This window comes from Balaenoptera physalus, assembly GCF_965194825.1.
Source record: "Balaenoptera physalus genome assembly, chromosome: 10".
Classification (NCBI taxonomy): Eukaryota; Metazoa; Chordata; class Mammalia; order Artiodactyla; family Balaenopteridae; genus Balaenoptera; species Balaenoptera physalus.
The window spans coordinates 34,645,653-34,654,041 of NC_138889.1; the positions used below are offsets into that span (position 1 = coordinate 34,645,653).

General features: G+C 37.0%; 1 pseudogene across 1 annotated transcript; it reads left to right on the top strand.

Annotated features, from left to right (window-relative positions):
- The first annotated feature begins 310 nt into the window (after positions 1-310).
- LOC309636647 (calponin-3 pseudogene) lies at positions 311-3,175 on the top strand (annotated as a pseudogene). Its single transcript has one exon. The product of its transcript is annotated as a calponin-3 pseudogene (transcript).
- Positions 3,176-8,389: the final 5,214 nt, after the last annotated feature.

The window sequence follows — 8,389 nt, forward strand, 5'->3', positions numbered from 1 at the left end:
CCCACCCACCAGTGGGCCAAGACTAGCCCAGGATCCAACCTCACACACCAGCTGGCTCACAATTTGGGCCCCAGAGTAAAAGAACCCAGGACCCGGCTCCACCCACCAGTGAGCAGGCAATAGCCCTAGGATCTGGTCTCATCCAACAGTGGGTGGGCTCTAGCCCTGGTACCCCCTGGTACGTTCCCTACCCACCAGCAGGAGACCCTAGCTACAGCACACCCTGGGGCCTTCAGCCAGCCATGTCAGGCACCAGTTCCAACCACCAGTGGGCCAGCACAAGCCCAGGCACTGGCCTACCCACCAATAGGCAACACCAGCTCTGGGACCCCTGGTCCTGCAGCCAGCTATCCTGTAACCCAGTCTTGTACACCAGTGGGCTGGCACCAGGACTGGGACTCCCTGGGTCATGCAGCCAGACAACAGGACTCAGCCCCACCCACCATTGGTTGGAGCCTCCACGCTAGGCAGAGCCTGGCAACCAACCAGGCCAGGAGTCAGCCATGCCTATTAGCATGCCCACAGCAGTCAGCTCTCCCATAAGAGAAGGGCCCATGCAGCCCACATAGAGGATACTCCTAGAGCATATAGCTCTGCTTAGCAGAGGAGAGTGTGCTGCTGGGCTCCATAGGACATCTCCTACATAAGACCACTTTTGCAAGATCAGGCAATGTAACCAATCTACTAATTTCATAGAAATAAAACCACTGAATTAGGCAAAATAAAACAAAGGAATGTGATCCAGATGAAGGAATAAGATAAGACCCCAGAAGAAGAACTAAGTGAAGTGGAGATAAGCAATCTACCCGATAAAGAGTTCAAGATAAGATTACAAAGATGCTCAAAGAACTGGGGAGAAGAATGGCTGAACACTGTGGGAAGTTTAACAAAGAGTTAGAAACTATAAAGATGAACCAAACAGCACTGAACAATACAGTAACTGAAATTAAAAATACATTAGAAGGAATCAAGAGTAGATTAGATAAGAAAGAGGGATGGATGAGTGAACTGGAAGCAGAGTAGTGGAAATCACACAAGCTTAACAGAAAAGAAAGCTAGCCAAATTGAACAATACATTAAAAAATCATACACTTTGATGAAGTGGATTTATCATAGGGATGCAAGAATGGTTCAGTATCTACAAATCAACCAATGATACATCACATTAACGCATTGGAAAAAAAATCAAGTGATCATGATCATCCCAAAAAATGCAGAAAAAGCTTTTGGCAATATTTAACATCCATTTATGATAAAAATTCTCAACAATGTGGGTATAGAGGGAACATACTATTAAAAAGGCCATATATGAAAACCCATTGCCAACATTATACTCAATGGTGAAAAGCTGAAACCATTTTCTCTAAGTTCAAGAACAAGACAAGAACACCCACTCTTGCCATGTTTATTCAAGATGGTATTGGAGAGTTCATGCGGGACTCCCGAGCCGACCGGGAGGCTCTGCGGGACCTCGTCCGAGTGAGTAGCCGAGGCACCGCCCGCGCCCCGCCGCCGCCTCCTGGCGGTTCATGCGCTGCCCAGGGGAGCGAGCTCCGAGCATCTTGTGGTGCAGCCACTCCTCGGGGCCAGGAGCGGGGAAGCCGAGCGCGAGAAACCCCCGGACCAGAGCTCAGCCTCTTCCCACCGACCGAATCATCATGACCCACTTCAACAAGGGCCCTTCCTGTGGACTCTCGGCCGAAGTCAAGAACAAGATTGCTTCCAAGTATGATCATCAAGCAGAAGAAGATCTTCGCAATTGGATAGAAGAGGTGACCGGCATGAGCATTGGCACCAACTTTCAGCTGGGCTTAAAAGATGGCATAATCCTCTGTGAACTCATAAACAAGCTAACAGCCGGGCTCAGTGAAGAAGGTCAATGAGTCCTCATTAAACTGGCCTCAGTTGGAGAATATTGGCAACTTTATCAAAGCTATTCAGGCTTATGGTATGAAGCCACATGACATATTTGAAGCAAATGATCTTTTTGAGAATGGAAACATGACCCAGGTTCAGACTATGCTGGTGGCCCTAGCAGGTCTGGCTAAAACAAAAGGATTCCATACAACCATTGACACTGGAGTTAAGTATGCAGAAAAACAAACAAGACGTTTTGATGAAGGAAAATTAAAAGCTGGATAAAGTGTAATTGGTTTACAGATGGGAACCAACAAATGCGCCAGCCAAGCAGGTATGACAGCCTATGGGACTAGGAGGCATCTTTATGATCCCAAAATGCAAACTGACAAACCTTCTGATCAGACCACGGTTAGTCTGCAGATGGGCACCAACAAAGGAGCCAGCCAGGCGGGGATGTTAGCCCCGGGGTACCTGAAGAGACATCTACGATCAGAAGCTAACATTACAACCCGTGGACAACTCGACAATTTCTCTACAGATGGGTACTAAGAAAGTCGCTTCCCAGAAAGGAATGAGTGTATATGGGCTTGGGTGGCAAGTATATGAACCCAAATACTGTGCTGCTCCCACAGAACCTGTCATTTACAATGGGAGCCAAGGAACCGGAACAAATGGGTCGGAAATCAGTGATAGTGATTATCAGGCAGAATACCCAGATGAATATCATGGCAAGTACCAAGATGACCAAGTACCCCAGAGATTACCAATATAGAGACCAAGGCATCGATTATTAGATTCACAGAGGAGCTCAGTATTTAGCCCATTGTTTTTATTCAGTGAGAACCAAGCTAGCCTTGAGTAATTTTTACCTTGTCTTCCTAAAACACTATTATGCTTATTGTACCTAAAGGAAATACTGCCTTACATACATTCCTTTTTCCTTTTTCTGCCTCTTCCCTAAATAGTTGCCTTTTAGTGCTGTAACAGTTAAATCCTACAGCATAACCAATAACTCGCATATGAAGTAAAAAGGAGTACGGTGAAAGGGGAGTACTCTTGTACAGTCAATTCTTTTATTAAAGATCTATGCATTTTTACAATCCTCTACTTAAATTGGTATTTTCAAACAATAGGAAGCTTTTTTTTTTTCTTTTGTTACAGTTTAGTATCTGGTTTCTACATGGAAGACTAAACTCATGCTTATAGCTGTGTGCTCTTTGCCAACTAAATTTAAGATGCAGCATTTTAGAAATTTATATATCAATGTTTCTACAGTATTGTTTGCTAATTTTTAAATAAAGTCCTGATCAGTGTGCATTTGTGATTATATGTGTACTCATTCTTACCTAAGACGACAAGATCTTTTCCGAGTGGTGTTTTGAAAGGAGTGTGTACAAAGCTGGCCTGTAGACATTGATGTCTGGGGGGTGTGTTTGCTCTTCCTGTTTGTGCCAATGTATTGATGTAGAGTTGCTCTGTTTTCTTCCACTGTATTTATTGCTGCATTTCTCAGCATAAACTTATCCCATTGTATTTTTTATAAATAAATATTTTTTTGAAAAAAAAAAAAGAGATAGTGTTGGAAATCCTTGCCATAGAAATCATACAACAACAACAACAACAACAACAAAATCAACTGAATCCAAATAGTAAGGAAGAAATAAAACTGTCACTGTTTCATATGGCATGATATTAGATTGGCCAAAAAGTTTGTTCGGGTTTGTGCGTAAGCTGTTACAAGAAAAACCTGAGTGAACTTTCTGGCCAGCCCAATACTATATATAGAAAACCCTATAGATTACATCAAAAAACTAATAGAAATAATGAATTCAGTAAAGTTTCAGGACACAAAATTAATATGCAGAAATCTGTTACGTTTCTATACACTAATAAAAATGTACTAGAAAAAGAAATTAAGAAAACAATCCCATTTACAATTGCATCAGAAAGAATAAAATACCTAGGAATAAATCTAACCAGGAGATGAAAGACTTTTACTCTGAAAACTATAAGACACTGATGAAAGATATTGAAGATAACATAAACAAATGGAAAGATATACCATGCTCATGAATTGGAAAAATTAATATTCTTAAAATGGCTGTACTTCTCAGGGCAATCTACAGATTCAATGCAATCTCTATCAAAACACCAAGAGCATTTTTCACAGAACTAGAACAAATAATACAATAATTTGTGGAAATAGAAGAGTTTGAGTATCCAAAGCAATCTTGAAAAAGAAGAACAAAGGTACAAAACGCCCCACTTTTAAACTATACTACAAAGCTACAGTAACAAAACAGTGTGGTACAAGCTCAAAAAGAGACACATGAATCAATGGAACAGAAGAGAGAGCCCAGAAATAAACCCACACTTATATGAGCAATTAATTTATGACAAATGAGGTAAGAATATACAATGGAGAAATGAAAGTCTCTTCAATAAGTGGTGCTGAGAAAAATGGACAGCCTCAATTAGCTTTCTTTGAAGGGAAAATTGTCTAAAATATGTAAGCATGATTATGTACAGATTGATATTCTCTTTTTATTTTATTTTCCCCTTATTAATTTTTTATTGAAGTATAGTTGATTTACAGCATTATATAAGTTTTAGGTGTACAGCATAGCAATTCAGTATTTTCTCAGATTATACTTCATTATAGGTTATTACAAGAAAATGTCTATAATTCCCTGTGCTTTACAGTATATCCTTTTTCTTTATTTATTTTATAAATATGAGCTTGTATCTGTTAATCCTATACCCCTAATCTGTCCCTCCCTTCTCTTCCTTCTCCCCTTTGGTAACCACAAGTTTGTTTTCTGTATCTGTGAGTCTGTTTTTGTTTTGCATATGCATTCATTTGTATTCTTTTTTAGATTCTACATATAAGTGATATCATACAGTATTTGCCTCTCTCTGCCTGACTCATTTAATGAAACATAATATTCTCTAGGTCCATCCATGTTGCTGTAAATAGCAGAATTTCTTTTTATTTATGGTTGAGTAATATTACATACCACATCTTCTTAAGCCAATCATCTGTTGATGGGCCCTTGGGTTGCTTACATGTCTTGAATATTGTAAATAGTGTTGCTATGAACATTGGGGTTCACATATCTTCCTGAATTAGTCTTTTCATTTTTTCCACATATATACAGAAAAGTGTAATTGATGGATCACACGGTAGTTCTTTTTTTCCTTTTTTAAGGAACTTCAATACTCTTTTCCATACAGGCTTCATCAGTTTACATTTCCAACAACAGTGTACAACAGTGCCCTTTTCTCTACATACTCCCCAGTATTTGTTACTTGTAGACTTTTTGATGAGAGCCATTCTGAAAGGGTGAGGTAATACCTCATTGTGGCTTTGATTTGCATTTCTCTAATAATTAATAACATTAAACATCTTTTCATGTGCCTGTTATCCATCTGTATGTCTTCTTTGGAGAAATGTCTATTTAGGTTTTCTGCCCGCTTTTCCATTGGGCTGTTTTTGTTGTTGTTGTTTTTGTTATTGAATTGTATGAGCTGTTTGTATATTTTAGATACTAACCCCTTGTTGGTCACATCATTTGCAAATATTTTCTCCCATTTTGTAGGTTGTCTTTTTGTTTTGTTGATGATTCACTTTCCCGTGCAAAAGTTTTTAAGCTTAATTAGGTACTATTTTTTTTAATTTTTGCTTTTATTTCTTTTTCCTTAGGAGACAGATCCAAGAATATATAGCTACAATTTATGTCAAAGAGTGTTCCACCTCGGTTCTCGTCTAGTTGTTTTAGGGTTTCAGGTCTTACATTTACGTCTTAAACCATTTTGAGTTTATATTTTTATATGGTGTGAGGGAATGTTCTAATCTCATTGTTTTTATATGTGGCTGACCATTTTTCCTAGTATCACTTTTTGAAGAGATTGTCTTTTTTCCATTGTCTATTCTTGCCTCCTTTGTTGTAGATTAATTGACTGTAGGTGTGTGGGTTTGTTTCTGGGCTTTCTATTCTGTTTCATTGATCTATGTGTCTGCTTTTATGCCAGTACCACACTGTTTTAATTATTGTAGCTTTGTAGTATAGTCTGAAGTCTGGGAGGATTATTCCTCCACCTTTGTTCTTTTTTTCCAGGATTGCTTTGGCTATTCAGGGTCTTTTGTGTTTCCTTATAAATATTAGGATTATTTGTTCCATTTCTGTGAAAAAATGTCATGGGTATTTTGATAAGGATTGCATTAAATCTGTAGATTGATTCGAGTAGTATGACCATTTTAATAATATTGAATCTTCCAATCCAGGAGGATGGGATATCTTTCCATTTCTTTGAATCATCTTCAATTTCCTTCATCAATGTTTTATAATTTTCAGAGTATAGTTCTTCCACCTCCTTGGTTATGTTTATTTCTAGGTATTTTTGATGCAATTTTAAATAGATTTTTTTTTTTTACTTTCTCTTTCTGATATTCCATTATTAGCGTTTAGAAATGCAGCAGATTTCTGTATATTAATCTTGTATCCTGCAACCTTGAATTCATTTATTAGTTCTAACAGTTTTTTGGTGGAGAGTTTAAGGCTCTCTGTATAGAGTATCATGTTATCGGCAAAAAGTGACAGTTTTACTTTTTCCCTTCCAATTTGGATACATTTTCTTTCTTTTTCTTGTCTGATTGCTGTGGTTAGTACTTCCAATACTGTGTTAAATAGAATCAGTGAGAGTAGGCATTCTTGTCTTGTTCCTGAATTTAGTGGGAAGGCTTTCAGCTTTTCACCATTGAGTTTTATGTTGGCTGTAGGTTTGTCATAAATGGCCTTCATTATGCTGAGATATGTTCCCTTTATACCCACTTTGATGACAGTTTTTATCATGAATGAATGTTAAAATTTTCAAATGCTTTTTCTGCATCTATTGAGATGACAATGTGATTTTTGTCTTTCCTTTAATTAATGTGATATATCACATTGATTGATTTGCATGTGTTGAACTATTCTTGTGACCCTGGTATAAATCCAAATTGATCATGGTGTATGATCCTTTTACATATTGTTGGATTCAGTTTGCTAATAATTTTTAAGGATTTTTTCATCCATATTAATTGAAGTTATTAGCCTGTAATTTCTTTTTTTGTAGTGTCTTTGTCTAGCTTTGGTATCAGGGTAATGGTGGCTTTGCAGAATGAATTTGAGAGTTTTCCTTCCTTCTCAGTTTTTTTGGAATAGTTTGAGAAGCATAGGTATAATTCTTTATGTTTGGTAGGATTCCCCTCTGAAGCAATGTGGTCCTGGACTTTTGTTTGCAAGGAGTTTCCTCATTACAGATTCAATTTCACTTTTAGTGATTGGTGAGTTTAGAATGTTAGTTTCTTCTTGACTCCATCTTGGCAGGCAGCATGTTTCTAGAAACTTGTCCATTTCTTCTAGGTTGTCCAATTTGTTAGCATATAACTGTTCATAGTATACACCTATGATTTTTTTGTATCTCTGTGGCATCGGTTGTTATTTCTCCTCTTTTATTTCTTATTTTATTTGAGTCCTCTCTCTTTTCTTCTGGGTGAGCCTGGCTAAAGGTTTATCAGTTTTGTTTATCATTTCAAAAAACCAGATCTTGTTTTCATTGATCTTTTCTATTTCTTTATCTCTATTTCATCCATTTCCTTTCTGATATTTATTATTTCATTCCTTTTGCTGACTTTGGGTTTTGTTTATTCTTCGTTTAGTAATTCACTTAGGTGGTAGTTTAGGTTGTTTAGTTGAGATTTTTCTTGTTTCCTACAAAAGGCCTCTATTGCTTTGAATTTCCCTCTTAGAACTGCTATTCCTTCTTCCCATAGTTTTTGGAAAATTGTGTTTTTATTTTTATTTATCTTGAGGTATTTTCTGATTTCTTGGATTTTATCACTGACCCATTGTTTTTTGTTTGTTTGTTAGTTTGTTTGTTTTTCATCACTCTACATTCTAAGACATGCCAGTAATATTTTAAATCCAAAAAAAGTAAAAAGTATACCAATGCAAAAACTAAATTTATTGTCATCTTTCTGCAATTTAAATATATTTAATCCTTTTTTTACTTTGTACTGTAAAAAGTTAGATAAAGAAAACCTGAACCTCAAATGAAAAATGTTACTATTTTTGTTATTTTTTTCTCATAGAATTGGATTGATTATTTCCCAGTCAATCCCTTTTTTTTCTGTTTTGGCAGGAGAAAACTTCTTGTACATGTCTCATGGATGTCTCTTTATGGCCTCAAGATGGAGCATACTATGAAACTTGAATACTTGGTTTGTTGCAGTAGAAAGCTTTACACAATGAAGGAGGAAAAAACAAGTGAGTGGCAAATTCATGTTAATGTTTGTTTGAGGAGGAATTCTTTTACTTTGATGTTCAAGGCAAAAGGCAGATTAATAATGCAGAAATCTTCCCACCAAGTATCTACAGAGGTTGAATTTTCTGTAAGTATGACATATATAAAGTTTATATATAGATGTATAAGAATGTGTTTGTGTGCATGTATATACTGTACATTCTTAGCTGAATTCTCCAAATAG